Source organism: Canis aureus, chromosome 18, assembly GCF_053574225.1.
Source record: "Canis aureus isolate CA01 chromosome 18, VMU_Caureus_v.1.0, whole genome shotgun sequence".
Lineage (NCBI taxonomy): Eukaryota > Metazoa > Chordata > Mammalia > Carnivora > Canidae > Canis > Canis aureus.
Window position 1 is genome coordinate 48,948,728 of NC_135628.1, and position 25,928 is coordinate 48,974,655.

Sequence of the window (25,928 nt, forward strand, 5' to 3'; positions counted from 1 at the left end):
AGCTTTTTGACCTAACATCTCAGCAACTTGAACACTAACAAGACCTCTCCTGGCTTGAGAGTTTCTCCAAGGTCAGTCTGCAGAAAACAATAAATATTTAATATGACATAAAAAAAATAAATAAAGTTACTGTTGGCTCTGGAAAAATGCATAAAGGACTCTAGAGACTTCATTACTGCAGAATTGAGATCTAATCAGGCCAAAATTAAAAATACTTTAACTGAGATGCAATCCAAACTGGATGATCTAACTGGTAGGTTTAATGAGGTGGAAGTGAGAGTGAGTGACATAGAAGACAAGTTGATAATAAGGAATAAAGCTGAGGAAACAAGAGAAAAACAATTATGAGCCCACAAAGAAAGGCTTAGGGAAATAAATGATAGCTTGAGAAGGAAGAATATACGTCTAATTGGGATTCCAGAAGAGGCTGAGAGAGAGGGGACCACAAAGTATATTTAAACAAATCATAGCTGAGAACTTCCCTAATCTGGGGAAGGAAACAGGCATTCAGATCCAAGAGATAGAGAGGACCCCTGAAAAAAATCAATAAAAACTGTTCAACCTCTACATTTAGTAGTGAACTTTGTAAATTTTAAAGATAAAGAGAAAATTCTTAAAGCAGTGTGAGACAAGAGATTTTTAACTTACATGTGGAGAAATATCATATTAACAGCAGACCTCTCCACAGAGACCTGGCAGGCCAGAAAGGGCCAGCAGGATGTACTCAGGGTACTAAATGAGAAGAACATACACCCAAGAATACTTTATCCAGCAAGGCTGTCATTCAGAATAGGAGAGATAAAGAGCTTCCAAGATGGACAGAAACTGAAAGAATATGGACCACCAAACCAGCTCTGCAAGAAATATTAAGGGGGACCCTGTAAAAGAAAGAGGGAGCCCAAAGAAACAATCCAGAAAAACAGGGACTGTATAGGTAATATGATGGCACTGAATTCATATCTTTCAATAGTTACTCTGAACATGAATGGATATAATGATCCCATCAAAATATGCAGGGTTTTGGATAAAAAAGCAAGATCCACCTATATGCTGTCTACAAGAGACTCATTTTAGACCTAAGGACACTTCCAGCCTAAAAATGAAGGGATGGAGAACAATTTACCATTCAAATGGTCCCCAAAGAAAGCTGGGGTAACAATCCTCATATCAGATATATTAAAGTTTATCCCAAAGACTGTAGTAAGAGATGAAGAGGGACACTATATCATACCTAAAGGGTCTATCCAACAGGAAGACCTAACAATCATGAATATTTACACCCTTAATGTAGAAGCTGCCAAGTATATCAATCAATTAATAACCAAAGTAAAGAGATACTTAGATAATACTACACTAATAGTAGGAGAATTAAACCCGACATTTTCAGCTAATAACAGATCTTCTAAGCAGAACATCAACAAAAAAACAGGGCCTTGAATGATGCACTAGACCAAATAGATTTCACAGATATAAACAGAACATTCCATCCAAATGCAACTGAATACACATTCTTCTCAAGTGCACCTGGAACTTTCTCCAGAATAGACCACATACTGAGTCACAAATCAGGTCTCAACCAATATAAAAAGAATGGGATTGTCCCCTGCATATTTTCAGACCACAAGGCTTTGAAACTACAACCCAATCATAAGAAAAAAATTGGAACAAACTACTAAAGAGCATCCTACTAAAAGATGAATGGGTCAACCAGGAAATTAGAGAGGAATTAAAAAGATTTATAGAAACTAATTAAAATGAAAATGAAAATACAACCATTAAGAATCTTTGGGATACAGCAAAAGTAGTCCTAAGAGGGAAATATATCGCAATATAAGCATCCCTCAAAAAACTGGAAAAAACTCAAATACACAAGTTAACCTCACACCTAAAGGAAATGGAGAAATGACAGCAAATAAAGCCTTAACCAAGCAAGGGAAGAGACATAATAAAGATTTGAGCAGAACTCAATGAAATAGAGACCAGAAGAACTGTAGAACAGATCCACAAAACCAGGAGCTGGTCCTTTGAAAAAAAATTAATAAGATAGATAAACCATTACACAGCCTTATTAAAAAGAAAAAAAGGCTAAAATTAATAAACTCATGAATAAAAGAGGAAAGATCACAACCAATACCAAGGAAATATGACCAATTTTAAAAATGTATTATGAGCAGCTATATGCCAATAAATTGGGCAATCTAGAAGAAACGGATGCATTACTGGAAACCCACAAATCACCAAAACTGGAACAGGAAGAAATAGAAAACCTTAACAGGCCAATAACCAGTGAGGAAATTGAAGCAGTCATCAAAAACCTCCCAAGACACAAAGCCCAGGGCCAGATGGCTTCCCATGGGAATTCTGTCAAACGTTTAAAGGAGAAATAATACCTATTCTACTATACCTGTTTCAAGGGATAGAAAGGGAGGGAATACATCCACTCTTTTTATGAGGCCAGCATTAACTTGATTCCAAAACCAGACAAAGATCTCACCAAAAAGGAGAATTATAGACCAATATCCCTGATGAAGATGATGCAAAAATTCACACCAAGATACTAGACAATAGGATCCAACAGTATGTTAGGAGGATTATTCACCATGAGCATTATCCCCGGGATGCAAGGGTGGTTCAACACTCGTAAAACAATGAATGGGATAGATCACAACAATAAGAGAATAAACAAGAACGATGTGATCCTCTCAGTAGGATTAAAACTCTTCAAGGTGTAGTGATAGAGGAAGCACTCATCAATATCTTAAAAACCATTTATGAAAAGCCCACAACGAATATCATTATCAATGGAGAAAAACTGAAAGCCTTTCCCCTAAGATCAGGAACAACAGGGATGTCCACTCTCACCCCTGTTATTCAACATAGTACTAGAAGTCCTAGCCTCAGGAATCAGACAACAAAAAGAAGTAAAAGGCATTCAAATTGGCAAAGAAGAAGTCAAACTCTCCCTCTTCGCAGATGACATGATACTGTGTATAGAAAACCCAAAGGAAAAAAAAAAAAAAGAAAACCCAAAGGACTCCCCCCCAAGATTGCTAGAACTCATGTGACAATTTACCAATGTGGCACAATACAAAATTAATGCACAGAAATCAGTGGCATTTCTATACACCGACAATGAGACTGAAGAAAGAGAAATTAAGGAGTCAATCCCATTTACAATTGCACCCAAAACCATAAGATACCTAGGAATAAAACTAACCAAAGAAGTAAAGGATCTATTCCCTAAAACTACAGAACACTTCTGAAAGCAATTGAGGAAGACACAAAGAGATGGAAAAACATTCCATGCTCATGGATTGGAAGAGTAAATATTTGAAAATGTCTATGCTACCCAGGGCAATTTACACGTTCAATGCAATCCTTATCAAAATACCATGGACTTTCTTCAGAGAGTTGGAACAAATAATCTTAAGGTTTCTGTGGAATCGGAAAAGATGCTGTATAGCCAGAGGAATATTGGAAAAGAAAACCTAGGATGCCTGGGTGACCCAGCGGTTAAGCATCTGCCTTTGGCTCAGCACGTGATCCTGGAGTCCCAGGATCGAATCCCACATTGGCCTCCCTGCATGGAGCCTGCTCTCCCTCTGCCTGTGTCTCTGTCTCTCATGAATAAATAAATTAAAAAAAAGAAAAGAAAAGAAAACCAATGCCAGAGGCATCACAAAGCCAGATTTCAAGCTGTATTACAATGCTATGACCATCAAGACAGTGTGGTACTGACACAAAAACAGATACATAGATCAATGGAACAGAAAAGAGAACCCAGAAATGGGCCCTCAACTCTATAGTCAACTAATATTCGACAAAGAAAAAAAGAATATCCAGTGGAAAAAAGACAGTCTCTTCAATAAATGGTGCTGGGAAAATTGGACAGTCATGTGCAGAATGAAACTAGACCATTCTCTTACACCATACACAAAGATAAACTCAAAATAGATAAAAGATCTAAATATCAGATAAAAATCCATCAAAATTCTAGAGGAGAACACAGGCAACACCTTTTTTGAACTTGGTCACAGCAACTTCTTGCAAGATACATCCATGAAGGCAAGGGAAACAAAAGCAAAAATGAACTATTGGCGCTTAATCAAGATAAAAAGCTTCTGCACAGCAAAAGAAACAGTCAACAAAACTAAAAGACAATCGACAGAATGGGAGAAGTTATTTGCAAATGACATATCAGATAAAGGGCTAGTATCCAAGATCTATAAAGAACTTATCTAACTCAACACCAAAGAAACAAACAATCCAATCATGAAATGGGCAAAAGACCTGAACAGAAATTTCACAGAGGAAGACATAGACATGACCAACAAGCACATGATAAAATGCTCCACATCACTTGCCATCAGGGAAATGCAAATCAAATCCACAATGAGATACCACCTCACACCAGTGAGAATAGTGAAAATTAACAGGACAGGAAACAACAAATGTTGGAGAGGATGTGGAGAAAGGGGACCCTCCTGCACTGTTGGTGGGAATGCAAACTGGTACAGCCCCTCTGGAAAACTGTGTGGAGAGTCCTCAAATAGTTAAAAATAGAGCTACCCTATTACCCTGCAATTGCACTACTGGGTATTTATTCCCAAAATACTGATGTAGTGAAACACTGGTACACCTGCACCCCAGTGTTCATAACAGCAATGTCCACAATATCCAAACTGTGGAAGGAGCCACAATGTCCTTCAACAGATTAATGGATAAAGAAGATGTGGTGTATATATTCAATGGAATATTAGCCATCAGAAGAGACAAATACCCACAATTTTCTTCAACTTGGATGGAACTGGAGGGTATTATGCTGAGTGAAATAAGTCAGTCGGAGAAGGACAATCATCATATGGTTTCACCCATATGTGGAATATAAGAAGTAGTGAAAGGGATTATAAAGGAAAGGAAGGGAAAAAATTAGAGAGGGAGATAAACCATTAGAGACTCCTAATTCTGGGAAACAAACAAAGGGTTGTGGATGGGGGGATGGGATAACTGAGTGATGGGCACTGAGGAGGACACTTGATGAACCCTGAGTGTTTTATTGTATGTTAGCAAATTGAATTTAAATTTTAAAAATGTAAAATAAATATATAAGTTAATTAGTTTTAAAAAAGAATACAAGGTTAGTATAAAAAAATTAGTTGCTTTCCTATACCAGCAATGAACAAATGAAATTTGAAATTAAGAACACATTATTATTTATATTAGCACTTCCAAAAAGGACACATTTAGATATAAATTTAACAGAATATGTACAGGACTTATATGAGGAAAAGTACAAAAGTCTGATGAAAGGGATCAAAGAAGTAAAAAAATGGAAAGATATTTCATGTTCATGTATTTTAAAACTCAATATTGTTAAGATGTTAATTCTTCCCAACTTGATCTATAGATTCAGTGAAATCCTGGTCAAAACTCCAGAAAGTTATTTTAAGGCTATTGACAAAATGAATCTAAAGCTTATGTGGAAAGGCAACAGACATGGAATAGTCAATACAACATTGAAGAAGAACAAAGTTAGATGACTGACAATAAAACTTATTATAAAGTTACACGACCAAGACATTGTGGTTTTGGTGAAAGAATAGAGAAATCAATGGATCAGAATAGAGGGGCCAGATAAAGACTTATAGTCTACTGATCTTTGACAGAGGAGCAAAGGCAATACATAGTAATAAAGCTAGTATTTTCAATGAATAGTACTGGAACAACTGGACTATGCCAAAAAAAAAAAAATAGAATCTTCAGAGTTCTTATTCCCTTTATAAGAATTACTCAAAATGAATCACAAACCTCAATGTAAAATGCAAAAACTATAAAATTCCTAGAAGATTACATAGGAAAAAATCTAGGTGATCTTGGATATGGCAATGAATTTTTAGATACAAAACCAAAGACATGATCCATGAAAGAAATGATTGATAAGTTAGCTGGAATTAAAATTAAAAACTTCTAGAGCACCTGAGGTGTTCAGTTGGTTAAGTGTCCAACTATTGATTTTGGCTGGTCATGAACCCAGGGTCATGAGATCAAGCCCCCTTTTGGCTTCTGCACTCAGTGAGGAGTCTGTTTGAGATCCACCCTCTCCCTCTGCCCCTCCCCCTGCTCTCTCTCTCTCTCTCTCTCTCAAATAAATACATCCTTTAAAAAAAAATTAAAACTCCTTTTTCTGTGTGACAATGTTAAGACAACGAGAACACAAACCACAGACAAGGAGAAAATATTTGCAAGGCACATCTGATAAAGGACTGTTGTCCAAAATATCAAAGGATTCTTAACCTCAACAGTAAGAAACTCAACAACCTGTTTAAAAAAATGAGCCAAAGACCTAAACAGGCACATCACCAAAAAAGATATACAGATGGCAAGTAAGTATATGAAAGGATGTATAGGGAACCCTGGGTGGCGCAGCGGTTTAGCGCCTGCCTTTGGCCCAGGGTGCGATCCTGGAGACCCGGGATTGAATCCCATGTCAGGCTCCTGGTGCGTGGAGCCTGCTTCTCCCTCTGCCTATGTCTCTGACTCTCTCTCTCTTTCTCTCTCTGTGACTATCATAAATAAATAAAAATTTAAAAAAAACATTTAAAAAAAGAGTGACAAAAGGAAACAGATCAAGTAACGGTTCATTTTAAGCTTGATCTGACATTTGTGTTGAGGTTACCGTAAGACATTGGGACTAGAGTAAAAATATACTGTTTTATTTTGCCTGAACTGTTTTCAAAACAAACTGTGAGATTGCTTTGTATATTTTAAAGGGCTTTACAGAGATTTAACTTAAAGGATTGTTGAGAGAGATTGCTTCTTCTGAGTTTCAGAGACACTTGTACACTAAGGCTTGACAGTTAGGGGTCTTTTGTCTATGGCCCATCTATTTCACCAGCTCTCCCCAGAACTTTCTCTCAATGAAGAGGAAATTAGTGAGACTCGCCCTTTCACTACTCTCTTAACAATTGATTTGGATTCTTGCAGTGGGTTTGGGGTTCTTGCAAGGAGCTGCCCTTCATGACAGGAAATGCCCCAATTTCACCAAGCCTGGAAGTCAGGCTTCCAAAAATCATCAGCATTAATAATTACTTCATAACCTCATTACAGCCAGTGCATCGATTTAGAAAAAAAAAAAAAAGCCAATGTAATCTGTTTTGCACAGAAGGAGAGGGAATTCTGAGAGCAGGTGCAACTTGAATTGCATTATTTCTTTACTTACTCATCATATTTGGCTGCTGGTAGAAGAGCAAAGACACCTAAGACTGACTTTCTTTCTTTCTTTCTTTCTTTCTTTCTTTCTTTCTTTCTTTCTTTCTTTTCTTTCTTTCTTTCTTTCCCTTTCTTTCTTTCTTTCTTTCTTTCTTTCTTTCTTTCTTTCTTTCTTTCTCTTTTCTATATCTTCTTTTTTTTTTTGAGACATTTAACTTCATCTTGTGAGATGTCAATGAGACCCACATAATTCATTTAGACTCAGCCCAGTACTCATATCTAATTATTATTTTCTTGGATGTTTTTTGGGGTTTTTGGAATTTTTTAGGGATATTTTTTAAGATTTATTTTTTTTCTTGAGAGACAGAGAGAGAGAGACAGGGACATAGGCAGAGGGAGAAACAGACTCCTTACAAGGAGCCCGATGTGGGACTCCATCCCAGATCCTGGGATCATGCCTTGAGCCAAGGGCAGATGCTCAACTGCTGAGCTACCCAGGTGTCCCTTTAAAGATGATTCTATTATGTGTTTGATAAACAGAGAAAACTATGGGAGGGGAAACAGTGGCCTGTAGCCCTTCCCTTCTAATGGAACATGAAATGAGGCTCCTGCTCTGGAGATGAATAAGCTATGTGCCAACCTCCCTTGTACTCCCTTCTGGGAAGTTTGCAGTCTACAACTGTAATTGGTTCCTTACAGCAATTCCTGGAAAGTTTTGGGTACATGACAAGGCTTTTAGGGATTCCCTGGATTCAGAAGATGACAGATTTGAATGGATCCAGATCCTCCCTCTTCCAGAATACCACAAATCTGAACACCTTGAATAAGTCACTGCCACTCTGTCGATGAAAGTGAAATGCAATCCGATGTTGAATAAATTCCCCTGCCTTTTACACCTTTGAAGGGAATAAAGACTTTGTGCTAGTGTAAATGTTTTGAAAAAATATAAAGCATTCTATACATACAAGGTTGTTCCTTTTGGTAACGCTATCCTTTTGTTATGCCGGTAGCATGGATCCCTGGTGAAAGGAGGAAGGACACAGGAGGACTGTGTCTATCTGTACAGCTTCCTACAACTTCAAACTACAGAGTTTCCTGGGCCCAGCAGTCCAGACAATGGTTACAATTTCTTTTTCCCAGGCTGTGAGTTCTTGAGGAGAAAGCCTGCCATGTGGCTGCCCTATCTGGGCAGAACTAACCTATGGTGAGTCTGAATACTCTCAGACTGCTTGGTCCTGGCACAGGGAGAGAAGCTGTAGAAAATGCAGGGGCCAAGCAGCTTGGGCAGGGTGACAAGGATGAGGTTAGAGACTACTTTTAGAGGTATTGGTGACAGAGCTTCTGATGGGTTAGCTCCTAGGCCTATGAATTTGGGATTTGCCTAAGGTAACCTGCTAGATCTATGACCTACACAAGGCCCCTCCATGTAGCCTCTGCATTTTGGTCTCAGGTTGGCCTGGTCTGGCTTTCTCCAGGCTGATATCTGGGAGGAAGTATCCTTTCTTTCTCTTTAATGGTGAAACAAACCTGCAAAGATCTTTGTGGGGATCCATTAGCCCTAGAGGAGGAGGAGGGAGTGTTGATTTCCAGGCAGGGCTTATATTCTATATGTATCCTCTTGTTTGAGTCTTACCACAGTCTATGCTAGAAGTACCATTACCCCCATTTAACCCATAAGAAATAGGGGTACAGAGAGATTGAACTGATCACTCAAGATGTTACTTGGCTAAAAAGAGATGGGTACAGAATTTGGACTATGGATTCTGACTCCAGAGCCTAGGCTCCTAATTGCTGTGCTGTTTCTCCTTACCATGCACTTAACACTCCTCTAGATACTGTGGTTGAATATGCCTGGTCCAGAGCAGATGTTCAACATATTTATGAACATAGTAATAAAAGTCAGATATAAAATAAGAAGGTAAATATTGATAATTCAAATGCTTTTTGTGGCAGTGACTTATGTGTTCATAAAGCCCAGGGGCACAAATTGATTTCTCATGCAGTTAGGTGCAGTCTATAGAATGTGGGCCCTTTTAGATGCCACACACGGAACCTCCACCCTCCATACTTTCTCTTTCTTTCTCAATCCACTGGGTTCATATACTAGAATCAGAGGGCCTGGATCAGGGAAGAACCACAGAAGGAAGGAACATGGGTAGAGAAGATCCATCCAGGAGAGTGGCCTGATTGAGAGCATATATTAGGCTTTTATCTGAGCAAGAATACTGTCTTTTATTGTGTTGAGTTATTAAAATCCTGGGGCACTAGGTGGCTCCGTTGGCTAAGTGTCTACCTTCAGCTCAGGTCATGATTCCAGGGTCCTGGGAAGGAGCCCCACGTTGGGCTCCCTGCTTGGAGTGGGGGTGGGGGGCTGCTTCTCCCTCTCCCTCTGCCTGCTGCTTCCCCTGCTTGTGTTCTCTCTCTCTCTCTCTTTCTCTGTCATATACATAAATAAAATCTTCCAAAAAAAAAAGTTATTGAAGTCTTGAGGTTTGTTACATTAGTTAGATACAACTAATACAGGTCTTTAAGAAAGACTTGTTTTAGGCTGTTTTTTGTTTGTTTAGCAATCTTCATCTATGACCTTTAGTTAAACTTGCAGTGTGTATGTATGTGTTGTGAATGTGTCAACTTTGAATATACAAAGCTTACTTATCTCTACTCTGTCCCTAAGTTCAAAATCCTTGAGTATCCACCTCTTTCTTTTTCTCACGACTTCCAAGACAGATTTCTCCACCAGATATCCACAACTAAATACTACACCAATTTATATGATCTCCTTTTGAACAAACTTTTTTCAGCCAACTGTGAGGTCTCCTTCATTTATTCTCTTGGAAGCTATTAGCATGAAGCTACATGAAAATGAAATCTCTGGCCAGTGTAGTTGAGAAGTGTGCTGGTATTTAAAAGGAAACCTTTCAGGTAATGCCTTACAGGAAACTTTGAAGTGCAAAGGATGGTTGATGCCATACCTGCTATAAGCAGTAAGGCTGTGTCTGGTTAAGGTGGGGACGTTCAGGGCATCTCACCTGAATCTTTAGAGCCTCAGAAACATTGGGTGGATGGAATAGCTGGTGAGGCAGATGAAGGCAGAGCTTTTCTGACGCCAGGAGACAGCCCTAAATGGAGGAGATGAAGGAAATCATGGCCATTTAAGAGTCATTACAATTGATGTGGCAAATGGGAGAAACCATTATAATGTTTGAGCTGGTGGATCCCTTATGGGTTTACTCAAACAGAATTCATATTTCCCTCACCAGCTAAACTGTAAGAACGACTTAATCTGATGCTGGTAGATGGAGAGGATAGATAAGGAAACTGAAGGAACTGAAATGACTTGCTCAAGGTCACTTCTCTAATAAGTGGCAGAGCTTGAACTTGGACTCATGTCTGTCTACTGTAAAAGTCAGGATTTGGGGTTGTGTTGCATTGTCTTGCCTTGATAACATGTGCTTGTCTGCTGAGATTATTCTAATAAATCCCCTCACACACAATGTCACCTGAAGTTTCCCCACCAGTCTTCCTTGTTTTTTTTCTGTTGACTTGATGTTCTTTTCACCCATCACCAAGATGAAAAGGTGAGGTTGATTTTCTGTTTGGTGTATACTCCTTAGGCTGTGCAGCTCTCAATCCTGGCTGCCCCTTAACATCTCCTGGGTGACTTAAAAAATACTGATGCCCAGGCCTCACTTCTAGAGATTCTGACAAGGGTGGGATGAAGCCTAGGCATGGGTATTTTTCAGATGGCCCAGGAGTTTTTAATGTGAGGCCAGGAAAGAGAACCCCTGTTTTACTGGCAGCCCAGGACAGAGAGGTGAGGGAGAAGAAGCAATTCATATATTTAAGTCTAATGAAATACATTTTCTCCCAGGGAAAGGAACTACGGAGAATATATTGTGGTTAGCTGGCCAGAAACCCAATTCAATCTAGTTCAAGCAAAAGAAGGGGATGGCTAGCCTCACAGAACTGAAGAGCCTCAAGTGGGCTGGAACCAAGTCCCCTTCCAGAGTCATCTGGCTCTCTCTACCTCCCTGTTTGTTTTCCCTCTGCTTTCCCCTCTGTGCTGGCTTAATACTGTAGACTGGCATTGTTGTGTGTCATGACTGCTCTTAGCACTCAGCTCACATCCTTCCAGTTTGGCAACTTTGAAGGGAAAGCGACTGCTCTTTTCAAATGTTTGTGGGTTAATCCAGGGAAGGGCTTGTGTCACAAATACACTCTGGGGCTGCTCTATTCTTGTGGTTACGTGGGGCAGTGGGACTAAAGTCCCCCAGCATCTCATGGCAACAGAGTCGATATACCCCTGTAGTCTTAGACTGAATGTAGTAGCTTGCTAGGGTAGAAATGGAAGAAAAAACATTCTGAATAGAGGTAAGAGCTTGTAAAATGTGCAAGGATGTTAAGGACTGTGATGTGCCTAAGGACATAGTAAATGTCTGGGTGGCTGGAGTTTAGCATTGATGGGGCCATGGTGAGAATGGGGGTGGAGACATGGCAGCAGGGGCTGATGATTAAGGATCTTAAAGGACATGCTAAGGATCCTAGATGGCATCTGATAGGTTGGGGACATAACAGGGTGTTAAGCAGGAGAGTGATATGATTAGATTAGATAAAGATTATCCCTTAATCTTATCCCTTAGGAATCTTCACCAAAAAGACCCAAATATGTCATTTTATATATATAATATATATATAAATATATATATATATTATATATATAATTATATAGAGAGATAGTTATATATATTTATATATAAATTATATATATGTGTGTATGTGTGTGTGTGTGTATATATATATATTTGGGGTGAAGAATATCAGGTGCCAAATATATATAATTTTTTAGAGATTTATTAATTTATTGGAGAGAGAGAAAGCACGAGGTGGAGGGATAGAGGGAAAGGAGAGACAGTCTGATTTGGGCCTGGCTCCCAGGATCCTGATCCCGATATCATGACCTGAGCCAAAACCTGGATTAGATGCTCAACCTACTGAGCCACCCAGGTGCCCCTGTCATTCCTTACATTGATGAAGCAATTTGTAGTTTCTGAACACATCCACATTCATTATGGAATTTGAGGTGAGTGGGGAGGTTATTATCATCCCCAGCTTATACATTCTGGTCATGGAGCTTTTGTCACTATATGTATTGTGAATATATGACTCCACTCTGACTCTGGCCTTTATGCATTTTGGGGGCTTTTTGGCCTTTATGGCCTTTTTTGATAAATAGAAGTTTTTATTTTTAACATGGACCAATTCATCAAATTTGTCTTTTATGGTTCATATCATTTGTGCCCTGTTTAAGTATTTCTGCTTACCTCAAGTCCATAAAGAGGTGACTTTCTTTTGAATTGGAAATCCAGGAAAGGCCTTCTGAGTAAGGGCCACTTGAGAGGAACCCTCAAGGATGCTGAGGAGAGGGCCAGGTGCTCAGGCACTCATCCCAGGCTCTGCTGACCACTCTGTTTGCTCTGCCTTCTCCTCTAGTTGGATCCCTGTCTTTGGAACAGCAGATCCCTTAGTCCCTCAGATTACCCTGAAGCAGAGGGCAGAGGAAAACAATGCGGCTGTAAGATCATTTGTCTGCATTAATTGCTTTAAAGAAGACAGAGGAGAAAGAAAGAAGAATTGCCTTAAAGCTGACAGAGGTGAAGGCAGCGAGCTGAAGTAATGGTTTCAGGAACTTTGGCCTCTTAGGCCAGTTAGGAGAGAGGGCACACCTTCAAAGCACTGAAGACAAAGAAAGGACAGACCCCCTCCCCCTGCCTAATTTTGTAGCAAGTTTGATTTGATTTAAGAGGCCTTTGTGTGAAGTGGAAACCAGTAACGACAGAACAGAAGCATTTTCTGGCAGAGTCTGTGAGCACACTGCAGTCCATGACCACACAGCATGTTATAGAATGCAAAGACTGAGAATTTATTACTGGCATGCTTATAATTTGAAATTTGTTCCCTTATGTCTTGAAAATTTCAGTTTCTTGGAACCCCTTGGGATTAGTTATACCCAATTGCTTACCCAGAAGGAGCAAAGCAGAGGGCTCCAACTTTAGTCTCAGATGTGAGTTCAAGTTTGTCACTTATTAGTTGTGTAACTTAGTTATTTAAATCATCCAAGCCTCAATTTTCTCATTTTTTAAAATGAGATTAATAATGGCTCATCTGGTAGGGTCTGTGGCTATCTGTGTAAAGCACAGGCCCAGTATCTCACATCTAGTAGCTAGTTAATAAATATTAGTTTATTTCTTTCTGTGGTGAGAAGAATAATGCCTCCCTATCCCCTGTAATGAACACAACCTAGTCCCCAGAACCTGTGAAGATGGTACATTACATGGTAAAAAGGACTTTACACATGTAATTAAGTTTAGGACCTTGAGATGGGAAGATTATCCTGGATTTTCTAGGTGAGCCTGGTATAATCATATGAGTCCTGGTAAGAGGGAGCCAAAAGGGGCAAAATCAGAGGGAAAGTGAGGTAATATGAAAACAGAGCAATATTTGAAGATACTATACTGTTGGCCTTGATGATGAAGGAAGAGACCATGAGCTAAGAAATGCAGGCAGCGTCTGGAAGGTGGAAAAGGTAGAAAATGGATTTTTTCCTCAAGCCTCTGCAAGGAACTGTCCCTGACATCTTGAGGTTAGCCCCATAAGACCCAAATGTAGACTTTTGATGTCTAGAACTGTAAGAGAACAAATCCGCATTGTTTTAAACCATTATGTTTGTAGTAATTTGTTACAGCAGCAAGAGGAAACTAATATACCCTGTTTCCTCTTCTGTAGCAGGATGATTTTCCCTGTCTTGCCTGTGTCATACCAGCGACACCTATATGAAGGTACTTGACGCTATAAACTGCTGTCCACATGTAAAGACCTGTTATTAATGGAAGAATGGTTTGCTGGGGTTCTCTAACCACAGGGAAGAGCAAGACGTTAAGGACAAGCACTGGAGAGGAACAGGAGGCTCCTACCATGCACAAGCTGCTATGAACAATACAAATATGAAGAAGATAGATGTGTTGGATTGTTGCTGTGTGTTTGGCTGCCTGGCGTCCACTCCCCTAAATTTTGTTACCGATACCTGGCTTCTTCTTTGGTGGGATTGCTGGTCAAGTTTCTCTGGCAGCATAGGAATAACTCATAGCCTGAGAATCTTGAATTTGAATTGAATGATTCAAGGATGTAAGAAGGGGCACCTGGGTGGCTCAGATGAGTAAACATTTGGCTTAAGTCATTTTCTCAGGATCCTGTGATGGAGCCCAATGTCAGGCTCCCTGCTCAGTGGGGAGTCTACTTCTCCCTTTCCTTCTGTCCCTGCCTGTGCTTTCTCTGTCTGTCTTTCAAATGAATAGATAAAAAATCTTTAAAAAAAAATCAAGGATGTAAGAAGCAGTTGGAGTCATTCATTATAGCTCTGGCACTCTGGTAAGGCTGTGGGTTCTTTGGGATTCCTATTTTTTTTAACTAACCCATATGTAAATTTCTAGGCTCCCTATTTTGTTTTTGATTAAAGAACTTGGGTTCTATCCATCATCTTGGGGGGTCCTCTGATTATCCTAAGCCATTGGAACAAATAGTGTCACATGAGGACTTAGCAAATTTGGGGTCACAGATGGGCATCAATCCTGTCAGAAGTCAACAGGTAACTGACACGCTTGGAACCCAATAGTTAATAACCTATAAGATGTCTGTGTGGCTTGTCAGTCCCAAGATACAGGCTGTTTTACATAAGTCCACTGTTTTATTTTGCTCTAGATACACTTTTCTTCTCTTTTCTCAGTTCTCTTATCCATCAAAATAAGTGATGAGCTAGATCAATGGTTTGCAGACTGTTTTTGTCTAAACAAATAATTCCCTAGAAATTCCCAGGGTTAAAGGCATGAGGAAATGGCAAGCAAGAGAGGCCCAGAGACCTGGGGTCCCTTTAGTTCCCTTATCCTTTTATTTTAGGGGGTTTCTGTAAGACTTTTTTAAAAATTTTTTTTGGAGTTCAATTTGCCAACATATAGCATAACACCCAGTGCTCATCCCGCCAAGTGCCCCCCTCATTGACCATCACCCAGTCACCCCAACCACCCACCCACCTCCCCTTCCACTACCCCTTGTTCATTTCCCAGAGTTAGGTGTCTCTCATGTTTTGTCACCCTCACCGATATTTTCACTCATTTTCTCTCCTTTCCCTTTATTCCCTTTCACTATTTTTTATATTCCCCAAATGAATGAGAACATATAATATTTGTCCTTCTCCGATTGACTTATTTCACTCAGCATAATACCCTCCAGGTCCCTCCACGTCGAAGTAAATAGTGGGTATTTGTCGTTTCTAATGGCTGAGTAATATGCCATTGTATACATAGACCACAGCTTCTTTATCCATTCATCTTTCGATGGACACCGAGGCTCCTTCCACAGTTTGGCTATTGTGGACATTGCTGCTAGAAACATCGGGGTGCAGGTGTCCCGGCGTTTCACTGCATCTGTGTCTTTGGGGTAAATCCCCAGCAGTGTAATTGCTGCGTCATATGGCAGGTCTATTTTTAACTCTTTGAGGAACCTCCACACAGTTTTCCAGAGTGGCTGCACCAGTTCACATTCCCACCACAAGTGCAAGAGGGTTCCCCTTTCTCCACATCCTCTCCAACATTTGTTGTTTCCTGTCCTGTTAATGTTCTCCATTCTCACTGGTGTGAGGTGGTATCTCATTGTGGTTTTGATTTGTATTTCCCTGATGGCCAGTGATGCGGAGCATTTTCTCATGTGCTTGTTGGCCATGTCTATGTCTTCCTCTGTGAGATTTCTTTTCATGTCTTTTGCCCATTTCATGATTGGATGGTTTGTTTCTTTGCTGTTGAGTTTAATAAGTTCTTTATAGATCTTGGAAACTAGCCCTTTATCTGATACATCATTTGCAAATATCTTCTCCCATTCTGTAGGTTGTCTTTTTAGTTACGTTGACTGTTTCTTTTGCTGTGCAGAAGCTTCTTATCTTGATGAAGTCCCAAATATTCATTTTTGCTTTTGTTTCTCTTGCCTCATGGATGTATCTTGCAAGAAGTTGCTGTGGCCAAGTTCAAAAAGGGTGTTGCCTGTGTTCTCCTCTAGGATTTTGATGGATTCTTGTCTCACATTTAGATATTTCATCCATTTTGAGTTTATCTTTGTGTATGGTGAAAGAGAGTGATCTAGTTTCATTCTTCTGCATGTGGATGTCCAGTTTTCCCAGCACCATTTATTGAAGACACTGTCTTTCTTCCAATGGATAGTCTTTCCTGCTTTGTCGAATATTAGTTGACCATAAAGTTGAGGGTCCACTTCTGGGTTCTCTATTCTGTTCCATTGATCTATGTGTCTGTTTTTGTGCCACTGTCTTGATGACCACAGCTTTGTAGTCCAACCTGAAATCTGGCATTGTGATGCCCCCAGCTATGGTTTTCTTTTTTAATATGCGTCCGGCTATTCAGGGTGTTTTCTGATTCCACACAAATCTTAAGATGATTTGTTCCAACTCTCTGAAGAAAGTCCATGGTATTTTGATAGGGATTGCATTAAATGTGTAAATTGCCCTGGGTAACATTGACATTTTCACAATATTAATTCTTCCAATCCATGAGCATGGAATATTTTTTCATTTCTTTGTGTCTTCCTCAATTTCTTTCAGAAGTGTTCTGTAGTTTTTAGGGTATAGATCCTTTACCTCTTTGGTTAGGTTTATTCCTAGGTATCTTATGTTTTGGGTGCAATTCTAAATGGGATTGACTCCTTCATTTCTCTTTCTTCAGTCTCATTGTTAGTGTATAGAAATGCCACTGATTTCTGGGCATTGATTTTGTATCCTGCCACACTGCCGAATTGCTGTATGAGTTCTAGCAATCTTGGGGTGGAGTCTTTGGGGTTTTCTAAGTACAGTATCATGTCAACTGCAAAGAGTGAGAGTTTCACTTCTTCTTTGCCAATTTGAATGCCTTTTATTTCTTTTTGTTGTCCGATTGCTGAGGCTAGGACTTCCAGTACTATGTTGAATAGCAGTGGTGAGAGTGGACATCCCTGTCTTGTTCCTGATCTTAGGCAAAAGGCTCCCAGTGTTTCCCCATGGAGAATATTTGCTATGGGCTTTCATAGATGGCTTTTAAGATGCCGAGGAATGTTCCCTCTCTCCCTGCACTCTCAAGCATTTTGATCAGGAATGGATTCTGTATTTTGTCAAGTGCTTTCTCTGCATCTATTGAGAGGATCATATGGTTCTTGTTTTTTCTCTTGCTGATATGATCAATCACATTGATTGCTTTACCAGCATTGAACCAGCTTTACATCCTGGGAATAAATCCCATGTGGTCATGGTGAATAATCTTCTTAATGTATTGTTGGATCCTATTGGCTAGTATCTTGTTGAGAATTTTTGCATCTGTGTTCATCAGGGATATTGGTCTATAATTCTCCTTTTTGGTGGGGTCTTTGTCTGGTTTTGGAATTAAGGTGATGCTGGCCTCATAGAACGAATTTGGAAGTACTCCATCTCTTTCTATCTTTCCAAACAGCTTTAGGAGAATAGGTATGGTTTCTTCTTTAAACGTTTGATAGAATTCCCCTGGGAAGCCATCTGGCCCTGGACTCTTGTGTCTTGGGAGGTTTTTGATGACTGCTTCAATTTCCTCCCTGGTTATTGGCCTGTTCAGGTTTTCTATTTCTTCATGTTCCAGTTTTTGTAGTTTGTGGTTTTCCAGAAATATGTCCATTTCTTCTAGATTGCCTAATTTATGATAGCTACTCATAATAAGTTTTTAAAATCATTTGTATTTCCTTGGTATTGGTGGTGATCTCTCCTTTCTCATTCATGATTTTATTAATTTGAGTCTTTTCTCTCTTCTTTTTAATAAGGCTGGCTAATGGTTTATCTATCTTATTAATTCTTTCAAAGAACCAACTCCTGGTTTTGTTGATCTGTTCCACAGTTCTTCTGGTCTCGATTTCATTGAGTTCTGCTCAAATCTTTATTAACTCTCTTCTTCTGCTGGGTGTAGGATCTATTTGCTGTTTTTTCTCCAGCTCCTTTAGGTGCTTTTGTATTTGAGTTCTTTCCAGTTTTTGGATGGGTGCTTTTATTGCGATGTATTTCCCCCTCGGGACTGCTTTTGCTGTATCCCAAAGATTTTGAATGGTTGTATCTTCATTCTCATTAGTTTCCATGGATCTTTTAAATTCTTCTCTAATTTCCTGGTTGACCCTTTCATCTTTTAGCAGGATGGTCCTTAACCTCCACGTGTTTGAAATCCTTCCAAACTTCTTCTTGTGATTTAGTTCTAGTTTCAAAGCATTGTGGTCTGAAAATATGCAGGGGATGATCCCAATCTTTTGGTATTGGTTAAGAGCTGATTTGTGACCCAGTATGTGATCTATTCTGGAGAATGTTCCATGTGCACTTGAGAAGAATGTGTATTCAGTTGTGTTTGGATGTAAAGTTCTGTAAATATCTGTGAAATCCATCTGGTCCAGTGTATCACTTAAAGCTCTTGTTTCTTTGGAGTTGTTGTGCTTATAAGACCTGTCTATTGTAGAAAGTGCTACATTCAAGTCACCAAGTATAAATGTATTATTATCTAAGTACGTCTTAACTTTGGTTATTTGATTGATATACTTGGCAGCTCCCACATTCGGGGCATAAATATTCATGATTGTTAGGTCCTCTTGTTGGATAGATCCTTTAAGTATGAGATAGTGTCCCTCTTCATCTCTTACTACAGTCTTTGGATAAACTTTAATTTATCTGATATAAGGATGGCTACCCCTGCTTTCTTTTGAGGAGCAAAAGAGGACCATTGAATGGTAAATGGTCCTCCAACCTTTTATTTTCAGGTTGTTGGTGTCCTTATGTCTAAAATGAGTCTCTTGTAGACAGCAAATAGATGGGTCTTGCTTTTTTATCCAGTCTGTAACCCTGCACCTTTTGATGGGGTCATTAAGCCCATTCACATTCAAAGTTACTATTGAAAGATATGAATTTAGTGTCATCATGGTACCTATTCAGTCCCTGTTTTTCTGGATTGTTTCCTCGGACTTCCTCTTTCTTTTACAGGGTCCCCCTTAATATTTCTTGCAGAGCTGGTTTGGTGGTCACATATTCTTTCAGTTTCTGCCTATCTTGGAAGCTCTTTATCTCTCCTTCTATTCTGAATGACAGCCTTGCTGGATAAAGTATTCTTGGCTTCATGTTCTTCTCATTTAGGACCCTGAATATATCCTGCCAGCCCTTTCTGGCCTGCCAGGTCTCTGTGGAGAGGTCTGCTGTTACCCTAATACTTCTCCCCATAAAGGTTATGGATTTCTTGTCTCTTGCTGCTTTAAGGATCTTCTCTTTATCTTTGGAATTTCCAAGTTTCACTATTAAATGTCGAGATGTTGAGCAGTTTTTATTGATTTTTTGGGGGGGAATCTCTCTATCTCTTGGATCTGAATGCCTGTTTCCCTTCCCAAGTTAGGGAAGTTCTCAGCTATGATTTGTTCAAATACAGTTTCTGGACCTCTGTCCCTGTCAACTCCCTCGGGAATCCCCATTAAACGTAGATTTTTCCTTCTGAGGCTGTCATTTATTTCCCTTATCCTATCCTCATAATCTTTTAATTGTTTTTCTCTTTTTTCCTCAGTTTCCTTCCTTGCCATCAACTTGTCTTCTGTGTCACTCACTCTTTCTTCTATCTCGTTAACCCTTGTCATTAGGACCTCCACTTTGGATTGCATCTCATTTAATTGATTTTTAATTTCTGCCTGATTAGATCTAAATTCTGCAGTCTTGAAGTCTCTTGAGTCCTTTATGCTTTTTTCTAGAGCCACCAGTAACTTTATAATTGTGCTTCTGAATTGGCTTTCTGACATTGAATTGTAATCCAAATTTTGTAACTCTGTGGGAGAGAGGACTGTTTCTGATTCTTTCTTTTGTGGTGTGTTTTTCCTTCTAGTCATTTTGCTACGTGCAGAGTGGCTAAAAACAAGTTGTACTGGAAAAAGAAAAAGAGAGAAAAAAGAAAAAAGGGGGGGACACAAACAAAACAAAAAACAAGGGGGGTATCCTCTGATTCTATATACTGTAAATCCCTCGACTTCCCCTGGAACTTTCCAGTGCTGCTTGATTAAAAACTTTCTTTTCCCCTGCCCTTCTAGCTGGTCTTCTGGGGGAGGGGACTGCTGTGCTGATTCTCAGGTGTGTGCACCTAGGGGAGCTGCCCAGCCCCCTGCCAGGTGCACCGCTCAGTGGGAGCTGTTTATCCTGTGAGGCCCCTGCTCAGTCCCAGGTACAAGGTGACACCAGGAGGAACAACAACAGTGGCGGGAGCCAGCTCTCCAACTCTGGAGTCAGCTCCTGCAGTAATTACTGCAGCTCCCAGTCCGCAGGGGCCTGGTTGCTCCGGGGTCAGGGTGCTGATCTGCACAGGGCCCCCTGGTGGCAGGAGCGTCCTTGCTGTCCTGTGTCCTCCCGGCCTCCGCCTGTCCCAGGGGGAGCGCCGGATCCTGGGCTGTGTCCCCTGGCTCCCTGAGTTCCAGGACCTGCGCCGCTGGGATTGCACTCAGGTGGCCGCGCAGCCCACTCTGCCTGGAACCGCCACCTGAGCTCCTTCCTGGGCCCAGCCAGGCACGCGCTGCAGCCCTTTAGGGAACTAGGCCGCGGTGTGTGGCGTGCTGTCCCCCGGAGGCAGTTGCTCTGTTAGTGCCCTTGGGAGCCTGGGGGCTCCACTGCCCCTCCTGGGGCCCTGCCCAAGCTCCCTGCAAGCGCCCTCTGTCCGGGAAGATTGGTGAAGCTCCTGCTTCTCCGGGACGGGGCTTTCCTGTCCTGGGGGCTCTCGCCACCCGGCCTCAGCCCGGATCCTCGCAGGGCCCCTCCCCCTTGGATGCTTTTTTATTTCTTTATTTTCTTTTTTCCATCTTCCTACCTTGATAGAAGCGTGAACTCTTCTCACTGTAGCATTCCTGCTGTTCTCTCTTTACATCTCAGACCGAATTCATAGGTTTTCAGGATGATTTGAAAGTTATCTAGGTAAGTTGGTGGGGACAGGTGACTTGGGGACCCTACTCTTCTGCCACCTTGCCCTGCCTCCTAAGACACTTTTAAACATCAAAGTTCTACAACCCACAAGATTCCCTGAAACATCATTCAGTACAGACATTATAATGCCAAGCTCCAACACACCTGAAACTCTCCCAAAAGGTATTTGTTTCTTTCACCAAAAACCTTTTTGGAATATTGGCTTCAAAGGGCTTTAAAATACCTTCTTTGCATAAGTATTTTCTCTCACATCAGCATTTGTTTCAAGATGTTTTTGGAATCATCTGGAAGAGGGGCTTGGATAGCCCATCAGTGATAACTCTCACTTTCAGTCAGTTCTTGACTGACTTCCCTCATCAAGGGGCCACTGGAACCAGACATAATCAGCCCCTTCAAGTCCTAAGCCTAATTCTTTTGATTTACAAATGACCTGGCCATACATTGTCACAGTTAGTGCTCACACAGGCCTGTGAAGTAGTACAATCTTATAGATGGTGATTTGGATATTCAAAGAGGGCAGTGGGCTTTTCCTTTCCTTTAATCTCACAGATGAATATTAGGGGATCTGGGGCTCACATCTGGGCCTTCTGGGTCCCACCCTAGTGCTCTTTTACTACACCAGGCTGCTTAGGGACACCATTTATTTGGATATAGTAAGTTAAGTTCAGAAGACAGGTCTTAAAAGGAAGTGACTTGGAAGTCACTGGAGAGGATGTTAGGGAGCAAGAGGGCATGGACAAGTCTGTAATCATACCAAGGTTTCAGAGTGGGCTAGGCAAAGAGGAACCAGGGATAAGATTGAGAAGCAGTAGCCTTAGAGGTGGAAGGAAAATATCAAGCTCCCTAGAAGCCAAGAGAAGAACACACACTGTGGGGCTGTGGCCACTGAAGTAAATGCTGTTGGAACAGAAAATGATTAACTGAATGCAGGGGAAAAAGACAATTTCTGAAAAAAAAAAACAAAAAAACAAAACAATAGTTTTATTAAGATTTCCCTTTTTTCTCTGGATGACCAATGTATATATATCTCCTGATAAAGATGCAGTTTTGTGGGTCATAGTGAGGTACTGGGAGTGGGAGTGGGAGGAGGGCGGTGCAGTTCTGCTGGGTCCTGTTTTTGCAAAGTTCAGAATTACATCGGTGGTCACCTTGGGTTTGCTATTCAGACATGATTTAAGGCTCCATTGAGATTTTGTGGCTAAAACCTGATGGAGCAGAGCCTCAAGCCCAGGTAAGAGCTTTCTATAATAGCCTGAAAGCAGGCCTCTTTGTTGATTTTTCTGGATAGGCTGATATATGAGCCCTTTCTGGATCAGACTGATAATTGCTCAGTTTTTCAATGTACTTTGTGTTACCAGAACTACATGAAGATATTTAATTGAGAGTGTAGTATCTTCCATATCAGGGGATTGTGTTAGAATCAAAAAGTCTCTTTTGGGGTTGCCTGGGTGCCTCAGTTGGTTCAGCATCTAACTCTTGATTTCAGGGAACCCTGGGTGGCGCAGCGGTTTAGTGCCTGCCTTTGGCCCAGGGCGTGATCCTGGAGACCCGGGATCCAATCCCACGTCGGGCTCCCAGTGCATGGAGCCTGCTTCTCCCTCTGCCTGTGTCTCTGCCTCTCTCTCTCTCTCTGTCTCTCTCTCTGTGACTATCATAAATAAATAAAAATTAAAAAATAATTTAACTCTTGATTTCAGCTTGGGTCATGATCTGAGTTGTGAGATCAAGCCCAGCACTGGGCTCTGTGCTGGGTGTGGAGCCTGCTGAATATTCTCTTTCTCCTTCTCCTTTGACCCTTCTAGCACCAGATCTCTTCTAGCTGAGCTATTCTATTGTTTTTACTTTGTTTTTGCTTCACCAAGTATTGACCATCTGTATTTTTGTTATGTCACATAACAATAGCTTTTAGATGAGATGATAATACCATCTGTCATGTGAAACTATTGGAAGGCCTTTTGGTACTTTAAATGGGAAGACAGAAAGAGTCAGGGAAGAAGAAGGGCAGTAAGGAGGAGAGGGAGGGAGAGAGGAGAGAGCTGGAGGCACGTACCAGGAAAAGGTGAAATGGATACCTGTCAGGCAATTAGCACTTGTCCACCACAAACATGCTCACTATAAAACATAGTTTCCTTTCTGGGAAACCTCTGTAAAACTTCCCCCACCTCTTACTAGCCTTAGGATAATCACTGTCAACAGTTTTTACCACGTTCCTCCAGATGTTCTATATGCCTATGTAAATATATTAATGATAGGGGATACTTTTAAGTGAGATGATTTATGCATGTTATTATACAATCTTTTGTGGCACTTAATATATCTTGGTTATTTTACTACCTTACTGGTATAGCTATACTTTATCTTATTTAATGTATGGTATTATGAAGTATATCTGTATGGTATTATGAAGAACGAATATAACCTAATGTATTTAAGCAGTGCTGGGCACAGTTTGGAATAATGCAGATGAATGATGCAAATACAGTGCTGGCTTGGGGAGAGCCACATACTCCCTCAACCAGGAAAATGCCAGTACTGTTATGTCAGTGGAAAGACAAGGCTCAGCTCACATTCTCCAGGCCACGGTTTGCTGCCCTCTGACAAATCAAACTCCACAGAAGTGTCAGTGAGACCTCATTACTAGGGGTGTGTTAATGAGCAGCTAGTTTTAAAAAGGCTTCACAAGGAAAATCATAAACTGTAATGGTTTTATCAATAAACTAAACTATGAAAAATAAATTTGTGAGGTATAGCTAAAGCAGTACTTAGAAGTTATGAATAGTCTTAAATATATTTACTACAATGAGTTAGCGTTTAATCCAAGAAGCTAGATGAAGAAACCAAAACAGTAAGAAAGTTGAAGCAACAGAATTATAAAAACAAAACACAAATTAATAAACCTAGGAAAAACATTTATGGAGATGATTTTTAAAATCAATTTCTTTGAAAGCTAATAAACTAGGTAAACCTCTAGAAAGTTTGACTAGATGTGTACACACATACATGTATCATCATATAACGGAATACTACTGTTCAGCCACTTGGGCTGAGTGAACCAGATCAACAATACAGAGGAATCACAGATAAAATTGCTGAATGAAAAGAATTTCTGTAGTTTAGGGACCTCTGGGTGACTCAGCGATTGAGGATCTGTCTGCCTTTGGCTTCTATTGCCTTTTAATGAATTATAGCTTATGTGCTTTATTCACATTAATGCTTCAACTTCATATTCTACTTTCACAGACTGTTGCACTAGCTTTTTTTTGGTTCATATATGCTTAGTGTATTTCTTTTTTTTTCCTTTTTATATTTTCTGTTTTAGGTTGTGTGTGTAGCAGTGTCCCCTGTAAGCAGCATATAACTAATTTTTTATATCCACACTGATAATTTCTGATATTTATTAAAGCGATTTAATCTATTACATTTATTGTCATTATAGTGTATTTCAAGTTATACTGACAAACCGTATTTTATATTTTTGTTTCATCAAAGATTTCTCCTGGTTCCTTTTTCTTCCTTTCCTAAGTTTTGTTAGATTTGTAAATCATATTTTAGTATCCTCTGTGTCAATTTTTATTTATATTAAAATTTCTCAGCTATTATGTCTTTGACCACTTTGTTCCAATATTACTCTATTATCTTTTACTAGAATCCATTACAATTTTATGAAACAGTGATTCTCAAAGAACACTCGATATGAACAACCTTTTCACTTTTTCTCTTTGTACTGCATCCTGGGTAAAATTCTCAGTTCTTTTTTCCAGTTTATTAATTCCTTAACATTGGTCATTCTAGAGTTTATTCTTTTACTTTCATTTTTTTTTCTTTTTTCTACACCTATATGTTTTCTGGGATTACTAATCAGATCTTTTTCCTATTCATACAATTTTATATTTTTTCAATAAAGATCATTTCAGGGGCACCTGGGTAGCTCAAAAAAAAAAATGAGCAGGTAGTGCTGCTACTGTTGCAGAGCCAAAAAAATTACAAAGATATCACCAGCAGAAGTTCCAGTCCCATTCACAGATGTCATCCCCCATAAGAGGTCTGAATGGATGGAAATGATATGATTGCTATTACTGTGCTAATGGCAGAACAACAAAAAGAAAAAAGAAACCATCCACCAACAATTCTTGGAACTCAAAATGGTGCTGGAAGGATACTGTTGCCTTATCCATGTGAAAAGCTACTGCTCAAAGTCAAATCCCATAACTTGCTCAGAGAGAAGTAAAAAATCAATCATTAATGTGGCCCCAGCCTTGCCTGTGATTTTCAGAGAACCAGATCCTTTAATCAAGTGAGGGAAGATGGTGAAAGGGTAGGGGAAACAGTGGTAAAAAAAAAAAAAAAGATTAAAAAAAAAAAACTATTGCATTAGTTTCCCACTTATGTGCATTCATAGCTCCTCAGAAACAATGTGTACAAACTGAAGAGATCATAAAATGGAAACAAACAAGAAACTATCCTTGGAGATGAGGCAGTAACCAAGTTGTGTCTATGAGCCTTTTTGGTTGTTTGACTAAATGTAAACACACTTCTAATTTGTGGTCCTTCCTGCCATTTCTAAGTAGCCCCTTCACAACTATGTCAGGGTAAAAGGGAAGTTGAAAGCCATCCAGATCAGGGCTTTCCAGAATCAGCACTGCTGGTAGTTTGGACCAGGGAATCCTTTGTTAGAGTGCTGTTTTGT

At 40.0% G+C, this 25,928-nt stretch overlaps 1 long non-coding RNA gene across 2 annotated transcripts in view; it reads left to right on the forward strand.

Moving 5' to 3' along the window:
• LOC144289000 (uncharacterized) overlaps window positions 1-25,928 on the forward strand; it is a 231,355-nt gene that overhangs the window by 108,274 nt on the left and 97,153 nt on the right. The gene's annotated exons all lie outside the window — the stretch shown is intronic.